This window comes from Nylanderia fulva, unplaced genomic scaffold (genome assembly GCF_048542155.1).
Source record: "Nylanderia fulva isolate GAGA-0341 unplaced genomic scaffold, ASM4854215v1 Scaffold4, whole genome shotgun sequence".
In the NCBI taxonomy this organism is placed as follows: domain Eukaryota; kingdom Metazoa; phylum Arthropoda; class Insecta; order Hymenoptera; family Formicidae; genus Nylanderia; species Nylanderia fulva.
Genome location: NW_028190476.1, coordinates 1,573,107 through 1,586,096, shown reverse-complemented (window position 1 = coordinate 1,586,096; position 12,990 = coordinate 1,573,107). Strand labels below are relative to the sequence as shown.

General features: G+C 38.0%; 1 protein-coding gene across 6 annotated transcripts in view; it reads left to right on the top strand.

Annotated features, from left to right (window-relative positions):
• The window catches only part of LOC114944894 (latrophilin Cirl), a 422,503-nt gene that overhangs the window by 178,535 nt on the left and 230,978 nt on the right, over positions 1-12,990 (top strand). The gene's annotated exons all lie outside the window — the stretch shown is intronic.

Below are 12,990 nucleotides of genomic sequence, written 5' to 3'. Positions count from 1 at the left end.
ATATCTGGCTCTTATTCTATATGCACTTTGCGAACAGTGAGTTAGTTGTGTATATTAAATCACTTATCAAACAGCACCGGGATCAAACGATAGTGCGCCGTTCTCGGATCGCGAATCATGCTAAAATGGGTGCGATCTTTCTTTTAGTTCGCGAAAAATCTTTATCCGCGCGGATTAATTCGTTTCGCCGTCATCGACTCTCGCGCGACTGCGATTTATGTAGGATTCTATCTATCGTCAATCTCTTGTCAAGAAGCGAAGATTCATCTCTCACCCGCCTCGAAGAGGGAAGCTGGTGGCGGCTTTCGTCGGTGAGCAGGCTAGAAGCGCCATCAGTTTTCCCCCTCCTTCACGCATCTCGAAACAGCCAGCGTAATCGATTTCCGATTTCAGAGAGTGACGGCAATTTTTCAACATTTCGTGAAAAATAACTCCGAAATAAGCCACTGACACCGCTTTCACTCTCTTCCACCCTACATGATATTACTGTATCTTTCAGAATGTTAAGTGTATAGGAATAGTATTTTTATTTATCGCATAAGGTTATCTAAATAACTTTTGCTAAGAAAATCAAAATTTGAAATCTTTTTTTAATATATATTAGGATCTTGTCTTTTCTTTCTTCCTTCAAGTTAAATTCATTTCGTTATGCATCGTGTAGAAAATCACCGTAAAACATAGGCTAAGAGAGAACCAGATCCGATGGGAAATGGAGGGGCGTGGCGTTATCTATTTAATAGATTACGTTCGGCTCTATTGGGTCTGTGTTAGCCGCTTCTACGGAATGGGTCGAGACGCGGGCGATAAAAAGAGGATAATGGAGGTTTAGAGAGACAGAGAGAGAGAGGAAGAAAAGCGCGCGGGTTGGCCGGGGCAGCTTTCCGCTAAAGAGCGAGAAAAACGTGGACCTGGCTTTATTAAGACGCGAACGGGGAGAGCGAGTCGCGATAATAAAACGATCTCTCTCTCTCGTGCAACTCCCGGCCGATCGTTCCATTGTTTCTCGTAATGCTCTACCCTCCTTCCACGAGTTTTCCTTCGGTTCCCTGAAAAGCGCTCCTCGTTCCATACCAATCTTGCCACTCCATCTGGACCCTTATACCTCTCCTTTTCGCTTCGCTTCGTCTTCGCGCTCTTGACCCGATTTATCCGCGTCTGAAATCGTCTCCCATCCGTTTCGTCTTCCATCTTCCCGATCGCGTCTTCGTTAACATTCATACGAGCGTTGCTCGAGACCTTTTTATTAAGTCAACTCACCCTTCAAAGCGGTCTCCGGGAGAAGGAGAGCTTAAAACCCGTCCTCGCTTATCCTTCTTTCTGGTCTCTTGGGGGTAACCTCGGGATTTTTTTTCCCCGACATGGTGCGTCGGTTTGTTCATATTCGTGTACGGTTTGCATGGAAGCTTTTCGGTGGCTAAATCCGCGTATAAGCACCGCGTTCGTGTACGTGCTCGTTCCGACGTTCTCCCTCGACGTTTCGGCTGCGCGTTCGTCCACGATGCGGATTTCGATTGAAATCCGAGAGCTGCTCCGTCGTCGGTGAACCCGAATTGTCTGTACCGGAATCGATTTCCGATCCGTTATTGCGATAGATATTAATTCATCGAAATATATATGTGTTAAAACACACATCCGTGTACATAGACTACGTTATCTCGAATTTATACTGAACACTGAACTGAAACTGTTAGACTTGCATCGTTAAATATGAGCAAAAGAAAAGAATTAAATAATCAAGTTAATTTTACTCACAAATTAGTTATATTTCTAAAATAGTGAGAACATGACAGATATACCGTCTTCAAGTTCTAGAAATTTTATTTCAATTGTTTTCTTTTTTACTTTTTAATTATTTTGTAAAAGAGCTCCGATATTAATTTTGATTATTTTTATCAAATTATATATGGAACACTCGCGTCATAATGGTATATAATTATATATAATACCTATTATATAATAATTCAATTTTAATCTCTAAAATATCGCAACATTTGAAAACATTAATGATATTTTCGCGCGATCAAAGAATAAATTCTTTGGTACAACAGTTCTATATTGATAGTCTGTTCGAGAAATTCATTTTCTCTTTTTCATTTGATCGATGGAAAGAAGCGCGAAGAAAAAGCGTGGCCTGGCTATGATGGAAGTTCTTGGGGAAGTTCTCGCGGGCGCATTAATGCGCGCCAAATTAAACCGGAGTTTCTTCATCGTTGCGGAACTTTAAACCGCTTTGTAAACTCTGGTGTTGCTTGCTCGAGCGAGTATAAAGCGCCTCGCTAAAGTATCGCGGCGCATTACACGATACTGCCCCTGTCTGAATGTATCGAAACATCCTGATTCCGCCGAAGTTCGCGACGAATAAAGTGAAGGTTACGCCGCTCGACAAGCAAGAGAAAAATTCTGGGAAAATCGCTAAAGTGTAGAGAAATTACTCGCCAACATTTCTTGGTGAGAAATCGTCCATTGAATATGCAACAAGCACCTATTAACCTTCGCTTTTCTTCCTGCAGTTACGCTTCTTATATAACAAGAATGCACAACTTCTTATTTATTATTTATAGTTTCTCAATCTTAAAAAATTGTGTTTTCAAATTTTTATTATTTTATATTTTCAAATTAAGACGTAGAATTATTTCTTTTTATTAATTTATTTTAGTTTTGAAAATGATATAAATAATTTTTGTAATAGTAATTTTATGCGTTATTTTTAGAATTTTAATTCGAAATTATTTGATCAGATTGAAATGAATTAGCATACTGCGGATATATTTAAATATCACACTCTCAGTAGATCGAAAACAGCCACAATTAGAGATTAATGCAATATTTGTCTCTATATTTGATATTGGCTGCAAATGTAGCAGAAGCTATATTTGCTATTAGCTAAATTTAGCATTAACCGAGCTTAACGTTACTTAGTGCCTGACATTATATAGTCACATATGTAGGATCAATTACAAGTTTTCCGTTGCATTGAATATCGACACATCAAGCCGTTCACTTCTCTTTCGAGCAAAATCATCCTAGTAACAGCACGGCCACAAAGTAACCCCACTTTACGGTACATTAAATAACATGAAACACTATGAAGCCGTAGATCGAAGTAAACGTTCGATGAGGTAGGCGCGTGGTAGACTCAAATACTGGGAGTTAGTGCGAAGGTACACGTCAGGGTATGACCCAATGAATAACGCTTATCGCTCGAGTCGTATCTGACTTCAAAATGTGTAAAACGCGGCGCGCTGCTGCTACGTACAATTGTGACTCGGAATCAGATTAAAAACAGTAGTCGTACATTAACCCCTTTTTCCTGCAGCGTCCTTAATCACGAGTATACTTTTTCTTCATTTATGATTTGCACACATATAATTGCAGAGTCACTTGGTATTATTAATCCAGTTTACAGACATGTTTCGAATTATACATTTTAATTATTTAATAGCGTTTTGAATTTATTCTTTGTTTATTCGACTGATTGTACTCTTTCTCAAGAAATAATCTAAGAAATGAATATTTTTTTTTTGCAAATACAGAGATATCATTATATTCTACAATGTAGAAAATTGTGGAATAAAAATTTAATATATAGAAACATCGTCTAGGTCTAATCTCATGTATTATAAGGGATAAATTCTTCAAAAGAATATAATGTTATAAAGATTTAAGGTAGAAAATCTTTCAGATTATTTCGCGCGACAAGATTTATAGCAAGATACTTTAATATTATATAACGACTTAGGGCGATTTAATATCATGAACGCGATATCACAACCGGATAAGCTAGCAGCATCTCCGGTAGATCATCAGAACGTATATCCTCCGTTCGCGATTGCACCGTTAGACCCCGAGAGATAAATCCGCGAAAGTTATTCTCGCACCGAGTTTCATTGGGCGCTATTATTTCACGGTAATATTGTTCGATCGGGACTTTATAGCGAAATCGGTCGGCGTCTCATTTACGCCATCGACGATAGTACAGAGACGACAGAGATTCTTCCGGTAACTGCAACGTAATAACAATTGCGATTTTATTGTTGGGGTGCTTCTCCCACTGTGTACGTCCATGTTTGTATGTGCATGTGCATGTGCACTGAAGGTGTATGAAGCTGGAGGCGCAAGACGCCGTGGCATTATCGAGTAATACTCATCGTTCAAATGGTTCGACTTCTCGCACTGTGAAATTGATTCGCGAGATCGGATAAGCGTCAGTAATTCGATGCTATAGTGCAAAAAGAGTTGTAACTCAAAATAGCTATTCTCCGCAGATCGTTGAAGAGTTCGACGTGTCGTAATAAATTGTATGCTTCCGTAATAAACCCGATTATTTTCAGCGCAATATTTTCTCCTCGAATAATTTAACGCGTATATGTATAAATAAGGGATGGTGTTAAAATAAGCACACGTCATAAGCGCGAAATATCCTTCGAAATTGTATTCTATTTGTGTTATTCGATGATAACATTGCTCCTGATTCTCACGCGCGTTTACTAATTAGCATTTCGGCAACTCGTTTACATAATTCGCGAACAGTCCGAATTATGCACTTCCGCCGGACGCAACGTAAAAGATTACTCCTGCGGAGTTTCACGCGAAACTCCGCTTTCTTCCCCGTCGAGTTGGTTACTTTTTTCTGATAATTACCATCGTGCCCGCGCGTTAGTATATACCCGAACGGTATGCATTGTTTCAAGGAGGGTCTGCGCAAAGAAACTACCACGTTGCTACTTGATTTATGAAGTTTATTAAAGTCTACGTGCTACGTCAGGTTGAAACGTTAAATGTGCGCGATGTAGGTAATTGTTTTTCAACCGCTATCGGTGCGTCCTCTCTCTCTCTCTCTCTTTTCTTCGAGAGTTAGTTGCGATCAATTTGCATAGAGTGCACGCGCATATATACATGTATTTGTGTAAAGAGAACAAATTAGAGATTCATATTTTTTTTTCTCTTCGATCGAACATGTTCCAAAACCAAACGATCACGTTCGCAGAATCTATCGGGGTCTCTCGCGTCAATATTTCGACCTGTCTCTCTTGCGACTGGTTTTTTTTTTTTTTTTTTTTTTTTTTTTTTTTTTGAAACTGTATTGCATGTATCGGAGGCTCTCTTACAATCGGCTCAACTGCAATCATGATGCGTCCTCCTCTCTGCGTTCGTGCACGAGAGAGACCAGAGCGCACACGCTATTATTCGTTATCAAAATACATTAACAGAGTTCGCTATCGTGCTCGTTATCAAAACACAAGCGGCAATATTTCATTAAAAGTTTTCCGCAAAAAGAGGATCACCGTCTGCAACACATTTGCGGTAATAATAACTCGAAACACCACACGAACAGTCGAAACGCGTTGTCGAGCACATGTGCGCGTTTGTGAATATCAACCTCATTTATTTAATTATTCACTCATCCGTTCAACATGGAAAAAATGTCATAATCATAAATACGATAGGGATACTTTAGATGTGTAACTTTCTATTCTATTTCAGCAAGGTAACGATAATAATAATTTGAAATCTTTTTTTCTTGCACTGACAATGAGAAAGATGAACTTTAAATTTATAAATATACAATATATGTATACAGCTATAAACGTTGCGTGTGCATTATATTATTATTTGAAAAACATGATGAATGGGTTTATGAGTTTATTAGTCTGCTAGTTCAGTTAATGCTTGTGCTAAAGTCAAATTATCTTTTCCCCTCTGTTATTTTTTTTTCACTAAACAAGACAGTTTTATCGCACATCGAAACGTATATGTCGAGCGGATATGTCGAGCCGACGAGAGTTTGCAGCTCGATGGAACAACGACGGTGCATTGCGCGGATTCCTGGCTGCTGGGAGCGCGAGCGAGAGGTTGGCAGAGAGAGCCGATGCAATTAAAGCCGGATATTCCCGAGAAGAATAACCCGCGGCGCGGTTAGGCGTGTTCGCAACTCTCGCGTTGAGAGACGCGAATCGTTCCCTTCTCGAGACGAGAGTAGACCAAATTAGGGCAACACCGTTTATCAAATCGCGGATGCTTGTATTTCTCATCGGAAGAGAACCCGATGTGAGAGAGAAATTGCATTAGAAACTTATGCATCCTTTCTTCGTGAAAAGATAATTAACAAATCAGTTAGTCCGAAAACAATTTATTTTACTTAAAGATTGTTATACTAAGAGTATAACATATTAAAAATGTATTACATATGATATGTCATAAATTAGAATATATATATATATATATATATATATATATAGCTTTTTCAATTCTAAATCATTAAGATTATATCTCGCATTATATAAACGTAGCGAGAATAAATTCTAAATTGGTAGAAAGGAAATCTAAAAATATGTGTCAATATAGAGCGCATAAATTATTTAGAAGGTTTGTGAGAGAAAATTGATTATATACATATATATATATATATATATAAAAGAAAACGCATTCTATTTCCTTCACAAGAACGGTTTTAAATAAGGAAACCATTTTGGTTTCCGGAACCATCGCTGTCCATTAAATCGCTCGATCGAGATAACACGGACTCGTTTTAACCAAATTTTTAGGACGGGATGACACGGATAACACGAGCTGCTGTATCCTTAATTAGGAGCCGGCACATTGTTCCGCGAGGCTTAATGCGAACTCACACCGCATTTGTTCTTTATATGTATGCAAATTCATGGCTTCTGCATGCACACGTGCATGGAAACGTCTTCATCGTCGCATCAATTAAAGATAATGGACCATGATTTTCGAAATAATGATGTGCGGCGACTTGCGCCTTAAATAGCCGATTGTAATGCAATCACCATCAGCCGAATTGGCTACGCAAGGTTTCTCGATGTGTCTTTCTTCCCCTCATTACGAGCTTCTTTATTACGCCCAGCCGATATTTTCGCGCAATTAAGTCGCCTTAGAACGTAAAGCTTGTTAAGACCCTGTATTACCCGCTCCAAATGCAAATTGCATCGCGAGCGGCAGTGATAATTGTAGAACATTTTGGAGAATTTCGGACTATTTATAGAAAATAAAATGTATCTAAAGATTTATAAAAAAATAAAAAGAGTGAAAGAAAAAATATATATTGAATCATATAAGATTTTTAATTATAAATATTTTCATTATTGATATTCTATAGCCTCTTATAATTTATCTTTAAAATAAAGTAGGTCGAAAGAACTTAAATTAAATGAGGAAATAATTTTAAACTTTATAAAGTTAAAAATAATAAGACTAATAAGATTTTCTAAAACTGAGACCTACAATATAATAAGACTGCTTTATTAATTATTTAGATATTAATTAAATTTCTCACCATCAGAAATAATGGATAACCTACTGCCATAATTTTCTTTTTCATAAGGCAAAAGAAATACGAAATAAGAATCTAACAATACAAGCATTATTCCTGGTCAATTAACAAGCATTCAAATTTCCAAAAGATTCGCTGTACAATATAGACTTTAGACGGTCGCGTAATAAACATCGCTCGCGCGGAAGTTATAAACGTTTCTCCTCTCGCATCTCCACGAGAGAGCGAACGGGCGGGTCAACTCACTCGCGGCGCTTCTCGGCATATAATAAGCGACAGTAAAAAAAAAAAAAAAAAGAAAAGGGAAAAAGAAAAGAGAGGAGCGGCGAATTCACGAAGAGCGGGTTAACGACTCACAGACCTGCAAGGAGCTGCTGCTATAAAAATCTTAAGGAGCCGACTTACTCTCCACGCCGAAAGGGAGAGCAGCATTGCCTCCGATAGCGAGCGCAAGAATGTTATCTTTATTGCGAGGCGAAGCGAGCGTTATATATTTATCGGGCAACGGCCGATTATGGCCGATGACGCGGATAACGGACTCGCCGGACCGCAAGACTCTCGGATCGCAGGGCTCACTTCCGGAAATGATATACCCGAAATCGTGTTACCTTCGATGACTTTGCATTTTTGTTGAAACCTGGAACGGTAACATGAATAAATTTTTTGAACACATACCGGGGATAATTGCATGTCATATGAAGCTTGTAATAAATAACATTCCAGCTTGTAAAAATTAAGAAACGATTCTAAGAATGAGGAATCCTCAGATAAGAAAGATAATGAAATAAGGGATTTATCTATATATATTTTGTACTTATTTATTAATCGAGAATTATTTATTAAATAGATGGAATTTTAGATGAATTTAATACCAAATAATATTTTTTATATATTGAAAAAAATTGCAAAAAAATATATGAAACGTTTGATGTGTGTGTGTGTTTTCTTAAATTGAGCAGTTAAGTTAAATTGCTTAACTTTTATATTTTCATTGTTTTAATATATTGTTTCATTGGTTGTTTCTCTGTGCAAAAATTTTATCTTTATCACAAGAATGACGGGCAATAGCCGATTATTGCGATGATGCGGATAACGGCTTCGTTGGACCGCAAGTCTCCGATCGTGGAATTACATCCGGAAATGATATTTGTGAAATTGTTTCTTTCGATGACACAGCATTTTTCGTTGCTCGATTTTGCGGTTTTAGATTGATGATTACAACGGCTGCACTTTAATCATAGCATTCCTGTAATTGTGCGACAAGATGTAATATGCTTATATGAATTAAAACGTGAATTTTTTAAAAATAGTGTAAATAATGTTTAAAGTATTCATTAATAACTTGTCTAATTAGCCCTATTAAAAGTTGGTTTCTTTAATTAATTGAGTTTTCTGAGATTGATTTGCGAAAAGATCGAGTCATACCTTTCCTATAACGAACGAGTCGGTTGTCGAAAATATTACTTCCTCGAAACAATTACAGGAACCGAAGTCGTTATTATTTTCTTTTTTCAATCCTTACTACGTGCTCGTACGAAGGAGGCACGGCAAAACAGGATGAACAGGATGGAAGGGCAGAATGGGCGAGAGAAACAGGTTGGCGCAACGCCTCACTTTAGACATACAAAACATCACATGCAATGCAGCAACTTTTCTCGGTATTTTGCGCTTTTCTGTCTCTCCTTCCCTTTCGCCTTCTTCGTCTTTTCTTTTTCTAATCGTAATTTTGTTCTCTTTGACTTGTGGATGAACATTGTTGTCTCATCTTCTTCTTCATAGTCTATTATTTGTACTGCTCTTTACCTTTTTGTCTGCGCTTTATTCCGTCAAAATGCATTTTATTGCTCGTCCCCATTCAACGTGCAATTGTCTTGAACTCGAATTTGTTAAGCAAGAATTACTTTGTATAGAAGCGCGCTCTATGTCGCGAGTTGGATTATTTTTCAATCATATTCGCGATCAACAGTTCGCGAATAATGCGAAATTAACATTCGAGGAAAAGCGACAGTTTTTCGTTAGATTTCGCAGAAAAGTCAACCATATACGTTTCGCGCGTGTATGTATGTTCAGAATGAACAATTAATTGGAGCTTGTGCCAACTTTCGGGCCACGAAATTATTAACCCACCTATTATATCGAGCTCGCGCATAAGCAAACATTCGAGCATTATGTTGCGTGATTTATTACATTGCGCGTGTGCAATACAGCTCGTGTTCTGAAATTTACGTGTGTATTGAACGTAGAACAAATATAGTTATATTCGCCGAAAGCTGCAATGTTGAATAGAAGTCTTGTAACGCAAAAGAGGGACGACCTCCGAGAGAAAACACGATATTTTACGTGTAATTTTTCGAACATATATCTTTGCGAGTCGATAGACTCTTAATACTGAATTTGCAGCTCGATATATCGATTATGTCGATTCTTAATTAAACTTCAATTAACTTCGAGCTCACTTAGTTTTCGATTTTTATTTTTACACTTTCTTCCTCAGCTCTCAATATTCTAATAATGCTCGGTTACGCAAATCTTTTTTTTCTAATTTAAAACCTGAACCTTTAATTCGCAATCTGCAGTTTACGTAATCGTTGTGCACAAGAAAGGAATATAGATAACAATAAAAACTATCGTGTTGAATGTGAAAATATGGTTAATTCTTGCTCGTTTCTAATAATATACGTTCTCTTTGCGTATTTCGAGAATAAGCGAGTTATTGGGATTACAGGCACGATATTACAGCGGTTCATTACGTTACATCCGTGCTCGAATGTGAAATTTTGATTATACGTACAACGTAATTGTCATTCCAGCCGTTCGATCGATTCCTCTCGGCGCGTTCGTGGAAAATCAGCGATAATGACGCCGAAAAAACAAAAACGCGCGCATCGCGAGCGCATCGGATCGCGCAAATTACGCACGAAACAATTTTAATGAAGCCGGCGCGCTATAAAGGATTACAAATTCAATCTCCTCGCAAACGAGAGAGATGACGCGCCGCCGGGCATTCGTAATAACAACTAATTTACGAGCGTGATAATGGAGTGCGAATTTTCGCCAATCAGCTTTGAGCGTCGCCGGTCGCGCTTAAAAACGCGCGCGCATCGTCCCTTTTTTTTCGCACCTGATATATTTGTTCGTTCTCCGCCACCCTCCTCTCTCTCTCTCTCTCTCTCTCTCTCCGCCCACGCTTTCGCGAAACTTTTTTTTTATACTTCAAACGCAATTAGTGCAGTCAACGTCGGCACTGGTCGGAGGGGATTATAATGGCGGCGCGCGTGCAGCCGCGCGGCTAATGAGATCCGGAAAAATCGGGCCTTCGGTTTTAGCCCAACCGGATTGTTAAATGACACTCGTTTGTGAAGCCAGGCTTCCGCGTTTCGGCCGCATTCGGCGAGAAACCGCCTCTCGAAACGACCAGAGGGACCGTCGTCGGTGCCTGGAGTTCTCCTTTTTGTTTTCGCGCGCCGCTGCACGGGGCTGTAAACGAGGCCGACACCTTGCACCACGATTTCTCTTTTTTTTTTGTTCCCTCACAGACTGCATATACGCGGATGTCGCGTTCGTTTTAGTGGAGCGGGAGCAAATCGTCGACTCAGTTCGTCGCCATTAACGCTTCTACTACCGCAAGACGATAATAAAATTATGACGGACTAGTTAAATAGGTTCTACATATGTCAATTGACACGGAATTTGAAATTGAGATTTAATTGCAGCGACAGAAGAAAAATAAGTTTGCGAACGACTGCGATATAAACGATTTGAATCTACATTTTCTATAATATGCGATAATCGTAATTATCATTGTTATACGTTTGTGTCTACTTTCTGTTAAAAAATGAGTATATTGTACGCGAATATTTTTTTATTTGAAAAATATCGCGCGCTTGCCTCATGCGATGGCTACATGAACGAAAGAATCGCGAATAACGTGCGCGATGGGAGGATACCTCGATTTTTCGGCAACTTTTTACGTCTCGCGTAAAAGAAAGTTCGCTCGGGAGTTGCGTGTGCTGAACTTGAATGTACTGATTCGCATGCACGAACCTGCGCGTTGCATTTTTGTTTGCGCCGTTAAACGAGAAGGGTTTCAATGTAGTCCGCAATAAAGAAGAAACAAAGAAGAGTAATGATGTAAAGAGAAAGAGAGAACATCATGGCAAACGAGCCGGCAATTCGGCTAAAAGCGCTGTGTTCAGAGGTTGTGTGTCGAAGCTGAACGTCGCGTAATGACGTTCATATGCTATTGGCGCTTATAGCGGTCAAAAATGCAAGCGCGTTCTCCGGGAGCGAAAATCTTTCCTTCGCACATAATTATTCCGCATGGTTTATTTCATCGCTTTGTGCAGCTTTCAATTTTCAGCGATTTCTCCTGCCTGCGCGAAACGCATTTTTTTTTTTTTTTTTTTATAATAGCATGTGGATGCACATCTGATACAACCATCACATCTTACGTGATAAATTATTAAATTAATTTATCTCTCTTTATATATTCTGCTAAAGCTTTTCGTGAAAGATAAATTTGTTTAATTACTAAAATTATTAAAATATATGTCTCATATATTTATTGGAGATTTAAATTATTTAAAATTAAATAGTTCTTTATTTCTCATATATTATTTTTATATGCGAGTCCATATTTTTTAATAGGCGCGAGCAATAAAATTTCGAATACGACGCAAAGTCATAAAGATGACGCGACGTGTTGGTTAGAAGTAAATTCGTCGCTCCGGAAAAGATCGGGAACGATAGTGGACAGCCGAATGTGGATAATTGAACGGGAAAGAGGGCGAGTCTCGGAAACGACGTGGCTTTTACTAACGAACGCCATTTGGCCCACGAGCACTGCCTCTCGAACGGACGCTTTCGCTCGGCTGTTTGTTCACCTCGCGTATGTGGAAAAAAGGAGAAAAGAACGGGAAACAATCGGCCAGTCGAATCGAACGGATGCCAAAAGGTAATGCGTTACCAATTTCTGTGCCGAATCAATATTTATTCCGCGATCAAATTATTCGCAAGCAGTTCGAAGTGGTGGAACTGATATTTGCTTTCTCGATCTTTTTTTCAATTTTTTGCAATTTTTTGGAGTAAATGTTGGTGGAACGATTGAGATATTATTATATAATACATAAAGATATAAATCTCTCACTTTCTTATAGTATATTTTTATATTTATAAAAAAATTGCTGTTAAGTCGTGTATATTGAATAATCCATAACAATTTAGGAATGCAAAAATTTGAATGATATCTTATTATTACGATATTTAAATAAAATTTATTAAAATTATAATTTAATGATATAAACCTATCTACTACCGATATCAATATAAAGATATTTTAAGATTTTGTAATTTGCAGCTCATTGAATTTTTTAATTATTTTTTTTTTACTCGCAACACATCAAAATCCGAGGAGAAAAATATTTTAATTAAAATGAAAAGAACGATATACACACAATAAAATTTCTATAAATAAAAGTTAACAGAATTACCACTATAAATTCATAGATATTAATTTTAATAAGTTCATAAATTTTAAAATTAAATTATGGTTTTGACATCACTAAGTAGGTGAAGCGTGAACTGGTTTGAATTTTGCGTAGCTGGTTGAATGAAAGCCGTGCATTAAAAAAGGAGTCGAACGAAAGGATAAAAAGGAGCGCCATTTATTCACGCAGGTGCGCGTAGAAAAGCGAGAA